At 39.0% G+C, this 15,394-nt stretch overlaps 1 pseudogene; it reads left to right on the top strand.

The window, feature by feature from the left end:
• Positions 1 to 304: 304 nt before the first annotated feature.
• Positions 305 to 15,394, top strand: part of LOC122895825 — a 33,265-nt pseudogene continuing 18,175 nt past the window's right edge.

Genomic DNA, 15,394 nt, shown 5'->3' with positions numbered 1-15,394 from the left:
CATGTGGGAAAATATGAGCTATTTGGTCTAATTGATAGGTACTACAAGAGACTGTTTCCAAATGACACTTGTCTCTCTCTCCACACTCTTCTGAAATATCTTTGTAACTTCTCCCATTTACAGGTGGAATCTAGTTTTCCACCACCCTGATTCTGGGCTGGCCCTGTTCTTTCTGAACTAATAAACTGTGGGGGAAATTGTATAAATTTGAAGTCTAGGCCTTAAGAGACCTTGCAACTTCTGCTTTTGACCTTTTCAACTGATTCTTACATATAAGGGAAAGCCAAACATAACCTAGTAGAAGATGAGAAGCTACATAGCTGAAGAACAGGGCACCCAACCACAGTCATCACCTACCAGAAAGATCAATGAGACCACTGGAGCCCACTTCCCAGCTGGGCCAACTGAACCTGCAAGAATGAGTCCAGGTAAGATTAGTGGAAGAATCACCTGTGAAGTACAGGCCAAACTGAAGAATCATGAAGAAGTAAGTGATGGTTTTCATCATGAAGTTTATTTGGGGGACAAAGCAATGGACAAATCCTTCCTAAAATTATTAGATAAACTAAAATCTAGCCAACATCCAAAGAGAATTAGTGAATGGAAACACAATGCAGGACACTCACTCAATACAAATCACAAAGAGAGAGGTAATTGCTTTTAATATGAAAGAAGTATAAGACGTGTAAATCAGTTGGAGAGAGGCATCCAATTGACTAACAGGGGTTCCAGAAGAAGATAATGAAAGGAATGGCCCTGCAGAAATATAGAAAGAGATAACTTTTGAGAACCAAGTTTTGAGACTACACTCTGTGTACCAGGGGGATATATAAACAAACCCAAACTTTGAGCACATTACAGTGAGACTATGGCACATAAGTTTTAAAGAGAATGCATTTTTAAATGTTAGAAAGAAAAAACACATTACCTATAGAAGAACATCAAAACAACAAAAAACTCTTTTAACTACCACAATAGGTACCAAAAAATAATGAAGTAGTATCATCAAAATATTCAAGAAAAATAATTTCAGTGTAGGATTTTATATCCACCTAAATTATTTTTAAGAATTAAAGCAAAATCAAGAAATGCTTCAGAAACACAAATGTTAAAAGAGTTTACAACTCCTAGAATATCACCAAACAAGTAAAGCGTATATTTAATTTTTATGTAAAGTTAATGCGGAGGAAAGACATAAAATATAAGACTATCATGGTGTACAGAAATAAATTATTTAATTTAAATAACCACTAAGTAAAAATAAGATAGCTGAACTTTGCCATTTCTATGAGAATGCAAGTCCTATGATGATTTTGTTTATCTCTGGGATGTAAGCTTTAGTGTTTGTAACATAGTAAGGTTCAATAAGTATTTATTAAATAAGGACTATAGGTCTTTAGTCATGGCAATAAAAGGTACAGCATAGGGAATATAGTCAATGGTATTATGATAGCAGTGTATGGTGATGGTGGCTCTATCAGTGGTGAGCAAAATGTATGAACTTCTCAAATCACTATGTTGTACATTTGAAACTAATACAACATATGTGTTAACTAAACTTCAATAGAAAAGAGGATATCCTTGAAGAGGATAAAACTATTCAAAATCTAGATTTAACAGAGAAAACAGCTATACATTTAAATAATTAAAAATTCTACTAAAAATAGAAATAAAACCTACAGAGTTCAATAAAAGGCAGAAAAGGAAGGGGAAATGCAAAAAAAAATGATAGTAAAGAGAAACATTAAATTCAGGGAGTAGAATTAAAATATATCAATTACCATAATTAATGAAAATATTTGAAACTCATCTACTATATGATCAAGATTATAAAATTAGAGGAAATGAACAACAGTCTGATGTTTGTTACAAGAAAAATAACTAAAACAAGTACATATGAAAGTTGAAAATAAAAAAAAAATAGAAAGTATGATATCTATAGGTAACCAAAACAAAAATTAATAAAATAGCATTTAAAAAATCATTAGTATCAGTAAAGTAGTAGAATATGTAGCAGCCATTCATTTTCAACCTCTTTGTGCTTTGCTGCAAATCAGTCACATCTACCTTCCTTAGTGGCTTGCCTCTGAGCACTGTAGCAATTAACTTTTACAGAGAATCAGAAGTGGTTGGTGGTATATGTTCTACCCCAAGGAAGACTTCAACTAGTGCTCAACTGTTATTGGACTATTAAAAACTCAGATCCTTTGCCATAAGTCAGTATGCCCACTGAACTACAATTTATGCTACAGAGTTCACCAAATGTCCTTTCTGGGCTTCTTCCTTTTCCTGTTTCCTCCATATTCCTGCTTATTCTTTCTGGGGGTACTTAGTAAATCACCTGTATTTGAATCTTTGGCTCATTCTCCACATCTGCAGGAACCTAACCTAGGACAACTATATAGTATTAGTTTAAGAAGTAACTGGAGATTCACTTATGCCTATGATGTGGAAAGTTGGAAAAAGTATTGTTACCACACTAATAAGATGAAAATGCTAGATAAACTATAAAATCATGACTTTTCTTGAACCTGTCAGAGATCTCAGAGCAACCAATTATCTTGGAATCCCAGGAAAGATGTCTCCACGCAGACAGGGCATAGGGACTGAAACACACATGGCAGAGAGATATGAGAAAAAGAGACACCCAGTGCCATATAAGTGGCTAAAAATAACTGATCTATTTTTTAAATGAATTTATAAAATCTGAGTATGGGCTAGCGTAAGAGTATAGAACCCCTGGGAGGCACAGACACAGGGGCATTCATACTACTTACAGGCTGTCTTCCACAGAACTCTGCTCAAAGGGCTCAAAGAAGAAATAGGGCAGGTTGGGAATAAGAGATACTCTCTCATGATTGTGCAGATTTTGGTAAGGAGAGTATCCAACACTAGCAGAAAGGCATAAATTCCTATTTAAAACCTTCTCTACAGAACAAAAGACTTAAGTTGATGGAAAGCTGTAGCACAAATCACTACTCCAGGCACTCTTAAAGATGAAGCTGGGGGGCACCTGGGTGGCTCAGTGGGTTAAGCCTCTGCCTTCAGCTCAGGTCAGGATCCCAGGGTCCTGGGAACAAGCCCCACATTGGGCTCTCTGCTTGACAGGGAGCCTGTTTCCCCCTCTCTCTCTCTGCCTGTCTCTCTGCCTACTTGTGATCTCTGTCTGTCAATAAATAAATAAAATCTTAAAAAAAAAAAAAAAGATGATGCTGGGGAAATGTTCTGGAGTAGAAATAGGAAACTGTCTTGAGACCAGACCATTAAAGGTCTCCTACTACTAGGGGAGGGACAGGAATCTCTCATACGAGACCTACTAATGATCCATAGCAGAGTTTGGTTTACATGGGTAGCAAAGCAAGTTTACTAAGGAAATCCTAAACTCGAGACCAAGCTCACCGAAGTTTTAGACTGGACCAAAACAAGAGAAAATTCCCCTGCCCCATAAATCAGGATAACAACACAAAGTAATAAATACTGGCAATCTACCACTGGAGAGAACAAGGACGTGGGAAGACCTCGTATCAGGTGCAAGAGCAAAAGAAGGCTAAAACCTGAGGATGGATAAGGAGAATTAAGAAAAACACCACTCTGGTTCACCAGAGTTCTGGTTCACTCTGGTGAACCAGAGTGGTGTTTTTCTTAATTCTCCTTATCCACTAAAATTTTATGGAATCACAGAAGATTCCAAACAGCCAAAGTAGTTCTGAGAAAGAACAAAGCTGGAGGTATCACAATCCCAGATTTCAAGATAGACTACAAAGCTGTAGTAAACAGAACAGTATGGTGCTGGCACAAAAAGAGAGACATAGATCAATGGAATAGAATAGAGAGCCCAGAAATAAAACCACAATTATATGGCCAATTAATCTGTGACAAAAGGGGCAAGAATATACAATGGAGAAAAGACAGTCTCTTCAATAAATGGTGCTGGGAAAACTGGACAGCTACATGCAAAAGAACAAAACTGAGCCACTTTCTAATGCCATACACAAAAATAAACTCAAAATGGATTAAAGACCTAAAACTGTGAGACCTGGAACCACGAAAATCCTAAAAGAGGAGACAAGGAGTGATTTCTCTGAGATTGGCTATTGCAGCATTTTTCTAGATATGTCTCCTAAGGCAAAGGAAAAAAAAACAAATTTAAACTATTGGAGCTACATCAAAACAAAAAGCTTCTGCACAGCAAAGAAACCATCAACAAAACAAAAAGGCAACTTACCGAATGGGAGAAAGTATTTGTAAATAATATACCCAATTAGAGGTTCATATTCAAAATATATAAAGAACTTATTCAATTCAACATCCAAAAACCCACAAATAATCCAATTTAATATGGGCAGAGGAACTGAAAAAACGTTTTTTCCAAAATGACATGTAGATAGCCGACAGACACGTGAAAAGAGCTCAACATCACTAATTATCAGGAAAATGCAAATCAAAACCACAATAAGATCAATTTACACCTGCTAGATAGCTGAAATCAAAATGCTAATAAATAACAAGTGTTGGCAAGGATCTGAGCAAAAGGAACCCTGGTGCACTGTTGGTGGGAATACAAATTGGTACAGCCACTGTGGAAAATAATATGGAGGTTCCTCAAAAAATTAAAAATAGAAATACCATATGATTCAATAACTCTACTACTGGGTATTTACCCAAAGAAAACAAAAACAATTTACATACACACACACACATATGTAGATATATGTATACACACACACACACACACACACACATTATGGACATTGGGCAAAATGGATGAAGCAGTGTGGAAGAAACAGGTTTCCACTTATGGGATGAGTAAGTCATGGGAATAAAAGCCACTGCATAAAGAATATAGTCAATAATATTGTAACAGCAATGTAACAGGACAAGATGGTAGCTCCGCTTGCAGTAAACACAGCATAATGTACAAATTTGTCAAATCACTAAGTTGTACACCTAAAAATAACGTAGCATTGTGTGTCAAATACACTCAAATTAAAAAAAAAAAATTTAAGGAAAAACACTATGACATCCAGGTTACCCTAAGGTATTTCTAGAAGAATGTGGAAGTGGTGATACACTGATGATAACCATAGCAACAACATAATCCCACCTAAACCCATGACAGATTGACACAAGTCTCCGCATTAACAGTCTGACAGAAGAGATACACACACTTCTATGCAAAAATAGCTATTTACCTCAATCTGTATTGTGCTGCCTTGATGTCCAGAATCAATAAAAATAAGGAAAGAAGAATTCACGAAGATAAAGCAATCAAATCAAATCCAACTCAGAAAGACCCCAGCATTGGAATTATCAGGCAATAAACTTAAAACAGCTATGATTAATAGTTTTTAAATTCTAAGTGTAGTTTCCTCATCTTCAAAATGGAGACTTTTTTGTTTTTGTTCTTGTTTTCTGTTTTGTGTTTTTTTAATGAACACATACCACTACCTCTATAATCCATTGGTTAGACCATCACAAGGCTCCTCCCCTCAACTGAAGGTGGTGTGTGTGGAGGGGGCAGGAGGTGTCTGGAAATGGAGAAAGACTGAAAAGGGTGAGCACCAGCAGTTTTTGCCATAAATGGTGATAAAAAAAAAATGTCCTTTGAAAATATATTTCTTAAAGGAAAAATGGAGTCATTTAAAGAAAACATGACTTTAAAGAGCGGCATAGAGGGCTTATGCTTTTGGCAAAAATAGAGAAGGTGGTAAAAGAGCAGATTCTCCAGCCTGCAAATCTGTCATCCTATGCTATGAATTGTCAGATTTGGTGACAAAGGCTACAGGTCTCTTCCTGCAGAGATGTGTAGGAGTCATATGGTTTTTGTGCAGATTTAAGGAGATAATGGTATTAGGTGCATATTTAACAAACTTCCCAACATAGAGCAAGGATTTAGTCAAAAGAGAGTAGCTGTCATCACTACTACCTTAGACACTTAATTAAAAGTTTGTTAGGTTTGTTCCAAGGATTCCGAAGAATATGTGTAAGCCTTACCTTTTCCACTCCAAGCTGATGACCACCCTCTTGCTGCTTTTGCTACAGGTTTTTCATCAGGAAGGGGAGATCAAATTGCAGCTATTGGTTACTCTCCCACTTCTCTACTCAGAACACCGAGAAGGCTTTCCCTCACAAAAAAGTCAGAAACCCCACTGTAGTCTGTATCTGTGTTTTCATCATAGAACTCAAAATTCAATTTTCCACTTTTTATCTTATTCCTATTTGTCCCTACCGTAAAACCAAATAGGCTAGATAGCATCACATACCAATTTAAAATACTATTTGCAATACACTTTGAATATTTCCCTTGAAATCTATATCACTTTTACAAGTGAATTTCAATTAAAAGTCTGTTTTCATACACTAATCAGAGATACCCACTTGCAATGATGAATATTGTGCCTAAAAATTCAAGACTGTTATTCAACAGGCAGAATCCCCATATTACAGAATCAACTTTCTTCCACCAATATTTTCAGAATTTATGGCTCTCTTTTATTTTTATACTGCTTGAGTTCTCTTGATAGATAGTATGTCTTGAATATAGTCTTCAATTAGTAAAATATATAGGATTCAAGCAAGAGAACGTGTTCATTTGCGCTAACCATAGATTCTCGCTTTTGTAAGCAGGCAGCATGCATTGTGTGATGTCATTCACCAGCTATTGGTAACAGCAGAGATGCTGAGTATTTCTAATATATGGTACCTTCATGGCTGCTGTGGTTCTTTCAAAGATGATTTATCAAAATTAAAGTTATGCACATATACTCAATTTTCCCTAGCTACTTTACTCTGGTCTCCTCTTTAAATTAGGATTACTTTTTGAAAGAATAATTATTTCAAGAAAGTAAAAACCCAGAACTGTTGATATCATACAGTTCATTGCCCTCATTTAAAGTGAGTAAGTGACCTTTCCACATCAATGGCAAAGGTAGGATTGCAAACCCAGGTCATGGGACTTGAGTCTCGACAATTCTGCCATGCTGCCTTCTCAATATTTTCCAGGTAGACTAACTCTGCCACTAATTGGATGACCTTGGAAAGCTACTTAATTTCTCCAACACATAGCTTCCTCACATGGAAAATGGGGCTAATAACAGTGCCTCTCTCACAGTGTCATTGCAAGAATTAAATGAGTTGCTATTTCAAAGCACATATAACAGTGCTTGACACACTGTAAGCACCATAAATGTACTGGCTAAAATAAATTCTGTTACTCTGAAAACCAGTAAGATTACTGATATCACTTAACATTTTGATAAGGTAGCTTTAAGATTGCTAGTGCAAATTGTAGTGGAATAAAAGAACAGTCAGTCTTGGGGCACCTGGATGGCTCAGTGGGTTAAAGCCACTGCCTTCAGCTCAGGTCATGATCTCAGGGTCCTGGGATCAAGTCCCGCGTCGGGGTCTCTGCTCCTCGGGCAGCCTGCTTCCCCTTCTCTCTCCACCTGCCTCTCTGGCTACTTGTGATCTCTGTCAAATAAATAAATAAAGTCTTTAAAAAAAAATAGTTAGTCTGGGACTGGAGTATATTAGAACACTGCCATGAAATCCCCTTGCAGTTGTGTGATCACTTGCCTGAAAATACCAAATAATCACACAGCTACTCAAATCCTTGTGGAAGAAAACATATTCATTATTCAGTGACATTAATTATGATAGCTAGTATTTACTGGGCATTTACTAGGCACCATTTTAAATATTAATTATTAATTCTAATTGTCAGAATAACCCTATGAAATAGGTACCACTGTTATGTCCACTTTACAGAACAGGTGCAGAAAAGTAGTTCACACAGCTAAAGTTCACACAGCTAAAAACTGGTAAAGCTGAGATAGAAGAAATGGTCTTGCCCTGAGTACTTCCCAGTTTAGCCAGTCCTCCATTCTTCCCTTACCCCAGAGTGGCAAAATTCCGCTGAGAAATATAAATAAAGAATATATAAAGGAAATATATATATAGTTTCTAAAATGTAGTCTCCTCACTGCCTGGTGGTAAGACATTATAAATGAACAGCTCTACTGAAAGTGACCAAGTTCAGGAAGTGACTGAACCTTAGTTCCTCCCTCAACCTCAGTGAAAAGCCTGAGATTGTCTATGGTACTAAGGTTTTCCTGGGTATGAGAGAGCTGAGGGTTTTGAACAGAGCAAAGATAAAGAAGTGAGTATGTAATCTGCAAAAAGGATGATACCTTATGAAAACATTAGCCAATCTTTTAAGTTAAAAGCATTAACCAATCTTAACAACCAATTTTAACATGTGGTTAAAAGTTACCACCCTCTTTGCCACCCAACCACTTCTAAATTTTTCTGCTTCTAGAGGAAAAGAGTTGCATATTCTGAGAATAAAAAAAAAAAATGTTCCTAAGAAAGTATCTAGAATCTAGAAAATAATTTTCTGGATCAATGATGTGCACATGATTACAAACCATGGTGACTCTGAATTTATTTGTATACATGAGTTGAACAGACTTGTCCAACAACCCAGGCTTTGTCTACCCAGAGAGGGTGTGAGGCCCACATGTGCTTTACAGTTGGGAAGAACTGATCACAGAGGCATAGTCAGCTCCTTTCCACTTTTAAGAGTCAGAAATGGAGGAAATGGAGAGAATTTTGACCACTAGCTCCATGTTGTTTTTCCCAGTATTTTGTATTCCCCAACATTTTCTACTATACTGGCAATATGATTTTTTAAGAATCCTCCCACATTTTTCTCTAAACAGGCAAACAGACTGTGGCAATGTGTTTTTGAGGGTATGGATGGGGTTATAAATAGGTAGACAGCAGCATTCTTCCCCAGAAAAATGAGGCCTTGGCATGAACTTTAGGGAGAAATGGTAAGATGAAAGATGCCAGGATAGGCAGACTTTGATAAATTGCTGGTGAGCAGGCTTTAGGAAGCCCTCTCCATAGTGAGAATAGAAGCATTATTGGGTTGGAGACCCATCTACTTATCCCAGATGATATAAAGAGGAATCTCTACAGTTGGTGGAAGAAATGATGTAAGGGGGGACACCTGGGTGGTCCACTTGGTTGGACGACTGCCTTTGGCTCAGGTCATGACTCCGGAGTCCCGGGATCAAGTCCCACATCGGGCTCCCAGCTCCATGGGGAGTCTGCTTCTCCCTCTGACCTTCTCCTCGCTCATGCTCTCACTGTCTTTCTCTTAGATAAATAAAATCTTTAAAAAACAAAAAATGATGTAGGGGGTAGAGATGTTAGTGGAATACATACCCTTATACTAACAGGATACCATCTATAACCCTTGCATGGACCAATGGAAAAACAGAGGCCTTGACACTGTCCTTTTCAAGACTTTGGCTCAATAAATACCTATTGCAAACTCATAATATGTTAGGCATGGCTCATACACTGGTCAACTAGAAAGATTGTTTCCTGTCCCCAAGGAGCTGATAGAGTAGAGGGGAATAATTGCCAATTAATTATCACTGTAATGAGCATAAAAAGAAGTATAGATCATTATGGGAACCCATAATAGGAAACCTAACCTTAGTCAAACAAAACGTAAGAGGTATTTAAGCCAAGGCCTCAATAATGGGTAAGCTTCAGCTTTTCTATGGGGGGATGATGGGGAGAAGCTGATGAGGAGATTTTAGACAGGGGGAAAAAGAAGCATAACTCTGAGGGCTCAGTCACAAGCCTGAATTTATGCTTTAAAATATTTATCTTTTTCCATCCAGAACCAGGTAAGGACGGGCCTCCGAAATGCTAAGTCCTTCCTGTTTGATACCTTGTTTCCTCCAAGCAGCAGCCCTATGAGGAAAGTGCTACCATTCTTTCCTTTTATATAGGACAGAATGAAAGATCAAAGAGTTTATACTGAATATAAATTTAAAGCCAGGAATTTAAATACAGATCTCCCTGACACACACCCTAAACTCTTTCTGCACATCTCTGCACATTTGTTAGAGGGAAACAGAAACAAAAAAAGTCATACTCAGCTCAAGCAGAAAATATCCTGAGGAAGAAGAATGAAGGGAGGAATGCTCCTGTCTGCCTATTTGTAATCTATCTATATTCTCAAAAACACATTTCCAGAGTCTGTTTGCCTGTTTAGAGAAAAAGGCTTGGAGATTCTTAAAGAATCAGTACCAGGAGGCACAACTTGGCAGCCTGTTACAGATAACCAAGATTTACTAGAGTCTAACTCTTCTGTTCTCTCTGTTCTCTTGTATGGTGTCTGTCTACTCAAAGTGCAATGTACTTCATTTTCAACATAAAGGACATTTTTCCAAGGTGATGTTGAAGGTGATCCTTCTAAAATACATGTCATACAGGAGACATCTAGCTCTCTCTTGAGTCATGTTATATCACTGCTTCCAATAGTCAATTGTACAAGACAGTTCTCTTAAAGTCCAAAGTTGTTTTTATGTTGGAAAGGAAAGAGAGAGAGAGAGAGAGAGAGGAAAGGAAAGGAAAGGGGAAAAAAGGACTATTAAAGAGGAAAAAGTTTCATAAAAATCAAAACACAACACACAATATTATCAGTAAATTTCAGTGAAAAGAAAGCTTCAAAATTCACACAAAAACATCAAATGATCATCCTGTCAGAACACTTAACTTCTATTATATCACTCAAGGAGACAGGACTGATGATTCTCGGAATGTACTATTCACAGAAAAGCCCACGAATTCACTCATCTTAAGTGTTGTCAACTTTGTGTTTTAAAACTCATTTCAAACACACAAGAATAAGGCATTTTCTGCATCTTTTAGTAAGTCAAAAGAAAGACAAACAAATAAATACATGTTTTTCAAACCAAAAAATATGTTTTCATTACTGACAAAAGTAAAAAAAATAAAAAATCTTCTAACAGTAGTAGTGACATTAAACTGTAACACCTCTCTTTTTCATTTATTGGTAAAATATTTTTTCTTATATAGCATATAAAATGTTTAGAGGAGTTTTTTCCATTTTTACTAAGTCTTCATAATAATCTCCCTGGGACTGAGTTCTAAACTCTTTGGAAACTACTGATATATTAATTGGCTTTTAAAATTCTCTTAAAATTATAAATTTCACTTAATTGCCACATATGGCCTTTCCTTTAAATATTAATGGCTTTTCAATAGTAATATATATAAATAAAACCAGACTTCAGAAGCTATCTCTCAGGGGAGAGAAAATCTGGTCGATTTTGCTTACCTGCCACAGCTGAAAAACCAGTGCAGAGTTGAGGAAATGTCATTTTGTTCTAGAGAGTATAAATAAACAGAACAAAGTGGATGTGTGCTTCGGCAGTCACTGCTAAGAAACAGCACAGAGGGGAGAAACAAGGTCAAATAATCTTGTCTCCAATTCAGAAGCTAGGAAAAGACCAATGGTTGTCATTAGAAGGAGAAACTGGTCTAAGAGTTGAGGGAGATGGAAGAACAAAAACTAGCCTAGTCCTCTTACTTAAGTGATACAGAAGTAGAAGAATAGAAGGCCACATCATACAGCCAGGCAGATAAACATAAATATTTAGCATTCTGCTCTTCTCAAAGCCTTTTCTGTTTTATTCCATAGGTAGCATCATCCCAAATTTGTCAGGGACCGCCTCTGGCCAGGAAAGTCCCCGCCATTACAAGATGGCGCTTGGCTCACTGCCAGCAAAATACGCTGCAAGTGAACAACGAACTTTCTGGTGAAGCCCGCCTAAAGGAGGACATAGTCATTGGCTGTTTCAAATTTAATCAGCATAGTAACAGGACTCTCATTGGCTCTCCCCATTGTTTGGCCCCTTATTGGTCACCCTGACACATATAAGCTAAGGAAGTTGTCGAAATAAAGAGACGAAGCATTAACACCATACCAGGCTGGTTGTTGTTCTTGCGGGCCGAGGGTGACAAATGGTGCCGAGACCCGGGAATCGTTAACGAGTCAGTAAACTTTGCAAGGAGAAAAACCACAGGTAAGTGGGGAAGGGACCACGATCAAAGTGGTGGGAATCTTGTACAAGACCGCAACAAGAAGCGAGGCGGCCATAGAGCCGGGATTTTCTTCCGTGGTAAAGCGGGGAGTAAAGGTCGACTGAAGTATATGCGTGTAAAAAGTTAATGTGTTAGTTAGTGTCTTTAATGCCCGCGTCTGTTGTCTGTGTGTTCATAATGGGATCTGAAGTATCTGAAGTGCGGTTGGAAGGGTCTTTAAAAAACCTGCTGAAAGCCAATGGAACTCCACTAAAAGCAAAAACTGCTCAGGCCTTTTTGAATACAGTGGAAAAGGTGGCTCCATGGTTCCTAGATGAAGGCTTGCTAAACATACCTCAATGGGACCACTTAGGGGAGGATTTGAAGAGACAGGACAATAAAGCGCCTTTGCCACCGGGGACCCTGGCAATATGGACCTTAGTCCAGGGATGCCTGGTGGGTTCTAAACCCAAATGTGAATCAGCTTTACAAGAGGGAGCAGAGGCATTGGAGGAAGTGAAAGAGGAGCGGTCTTCTTGTGCCTCAGAGGGGGGTAGTTCTAGTGAAGAGGAAGAAGAAATGTCAGGGGAGGAGTTAGACCATAAAATGCACTCCAAGTTTGAACAGTTGAAACTGTCGACTCCAGCGATGCCTTCTGCCCCTCCGCCGTATAATCCTATGGCGTGCCAAGGAGCTTGTAGCTGCTGCACCACATGTGGTAGTGGCAGGGTTTCGAGCTGGAGAGATCATGACCTGGCCTCTGCCTTTCCGGTTTTAGAGGACCAAAACAACCAGCGGTATCATCAGCCTCTTGATTTTAAACTAGTTAAGCAATTAAAGGAAGCAGTCATGCAGTATGGCCCTCAGACAGCCTTTACAGTATCTTTGTTGGAGACCCTAACCTCACCTCTCCTCGTCAGTTGACTGAGGGGGCAAAAGCAGCCATCAATCTGATCCAGAAAAGGCTAGAAGCTGCTCAGATAGACAGAACTGACTATTCCAAACCTTTGCTATTTTGTGTCCTTGCCAAAAAACGAGCTCCCACTGCAGTTTTTTGGCAATCTGGCCCCATATCATGGGTTAGTTTGGCCCACTCTCCAGGGAAGGTCTTGCCTTAGTACCCAAGCGCCGTTGCACAAATTATACTTAAAGGGATTAAACTTAGTATAGCAGCATTTGGTAAACAACCAGATACTATAATAACACCATATATGCAGGAACAAATAAAGTCCCTAGCAGCCTGTGATGACGACTGGGCCATTTTGATAACTATAACGTGTGCTCAATTTGATAACCACTACCCATCACATCCATGGCTACAGTTCAGTTTATCCAATCCAATCATATACCCTAGGATCACTCACCATAAACCCCTCAGTAATGTAAGGCTTATATTCACTGATGGATCTAAGCAAGGAGTAGGAGCTATAGTTACCAAAGAAGGGAGTTGGACCTTCCTATTTCAAAGCTCCTCTCCCCAAGAAACTGAGCTGCTCACAGTGATAAAAGCATTTCAAATGTTTCATCAAGAACCCTTCAATCTTTTATCAGATAGTAGATATGTGGTGCAAGTTGTCTCTATCATTGAAAATGTGGGTTCTATTAATGCTAGGTCTACTATCTCTAAGGCATTACAAGAAATCCAAACATTAGTTTGGGACAGGAAGGCTCCATTTTATGTTGGCCACATACGAGCTCATACAACCTTACCAGGCCCCCTGACACAAGGTAATCGGTTAGCAGACTCCTTAACCAGAGGAGAATTTGTCTTTGCCATTGAGGACCCGGTGCAACAGGCAAGACATTATCATAAGCTGTTCCATGTGAATGCTTTAACTCTTCGCCTCAAATTTAACATAACAAAGCACAGGCACTGGACATAGTAGTCTCCTGCAGAAATTGTGTGACTTTACTACCTGCACCATCCTTGGGGGTTAATCCTAAGGGTCTGTTACCTAATCATATATGGCAAATGGATGTCACACATGTTTCAGAATTTGGAAAGTTAAGATATGTTCATGTCTCTGTAGATACCTGCTCTGGAATAATTTTTGCCTCAGTGCATACGGGAGAAAAATCCAGAGATGTATTGCCCATTGCCTACAGGCTTTCACGGCATGGGGAAAGCCACGCCAGTTAAAGACAGATAATGGTCCAGCCTACACCTCACAACCCTTTAAAGCCTTCCTACAACAACTTGACATTCACTTGATACATGGAATACCCTATAACCCACAAGGACAGAGTGTTGTGGAGCGCGCACTTCTTAAAATAAAAAAATGCGCTTTATAAACAAAAAGGGGGAATAGGGGACACCTTCAGGTCCCCTAAAGATAAGCTCAACACCATTCTCTTTATTTTGAATTTTTTAACGTTGGACAAAACAGGTAAATCAGCTGCAGACAGACATGCAAGTGCTGCTGCTGCTCCCCCTAAGCCTTTAGTACTTTGGAAGGACATCCTCACAGAAAAGTGGAATGGACCAGATCCAGTGTTAGTATGGAGTAGGGGGTCTGTATGTGTTCTTCCACAGGAAAAGGAGGCTCCAATTTGGATCCCAGAGCGGCTGGTGCGTGCAGCCTTGCCTCCGAACACCAGTCATGATGCTGAAGATGCTGATGATAACTCTGGAGATGCTACACCTCCTGCGGCAGACTCAAGCCAGAGAGCTGTGAGCAGTGGTTAAAGCATGGCTATATCCTTTACCAGTGACTAACTCTTCTCTCATATTCCCTCCTCTCCCTTTGATGCATGGCAGGTCTGTAACTTGTTAGGAGCATGTACTGATATCTCAGCAATGTCCATGTTAAATGGTGGCAAATCCCTCAACTGTTCTTATAAACAAAATGACTCTAGTACCTTTGAGACAACAGTTAATGTGTCTTGTCCCAATAATATTATTTATCAGCCCACTCCAATATGGGTCTCGCCACCGTTCCTTTTCCTCGTAACAAATGCTAGCGAGCTGAATGATACGTTGAATTGCACTAAGAACTGCTATCTTTCCCAGTGCTGGAATGTCACGGCCTTCAAGCTGGCTGTGATTATGTGTATCCCTTCCCATGTTCCTATCCCAGTTTCCATTCCAGAGGACAAGTTACTGGTGGTGCTATCCAGAAAGAAGAGAGATTTTGGTAACACAGCCGCCGTTGTGAAGCATTGGCTATATCTACAGCAGCTGCAACTAGACCCACTGCAGAAGCTGTGAACACCCTTGCAGAAGGAATGGCGGCTGCCCTTCAAACACAGACTCAGATCAATGCACATATGCAAGCAGCAATCCTGATAGTCAACCAGAGAGTGGATTTGGTTCAAGAACAAGTGGACATATTGGGGTCCCTATTGGGACTGGGGTGTATAGCACCCTTCCCAGCAATTTGTGTAACTCCCATAGCCTATACTAATATGAGTGACTTACAGAATGTCTCCCGACAGCTCTCCCAGTATTTGCAGGGTGCTTGGTCTGACGATTTTCAAAATTTCA

The sequence above is a fragment of the Neovison vison genome, chromosome 1, assembly GCF_020171115.1.
Source record: "Neovison vison isolate M4711 chromosome 1, ASM_NN_V1, whole genome shotgun sequence".
NCBI lineage: Eukaryota > Metazoa > Chordata > Mammalia > Carnivora > Mustelidae > Neogale > Neogale vison.
Note: the sequence above shows the minus strand (reverse complement) of the source record. Positions and strands in the feature narration are given on the sequence as shown.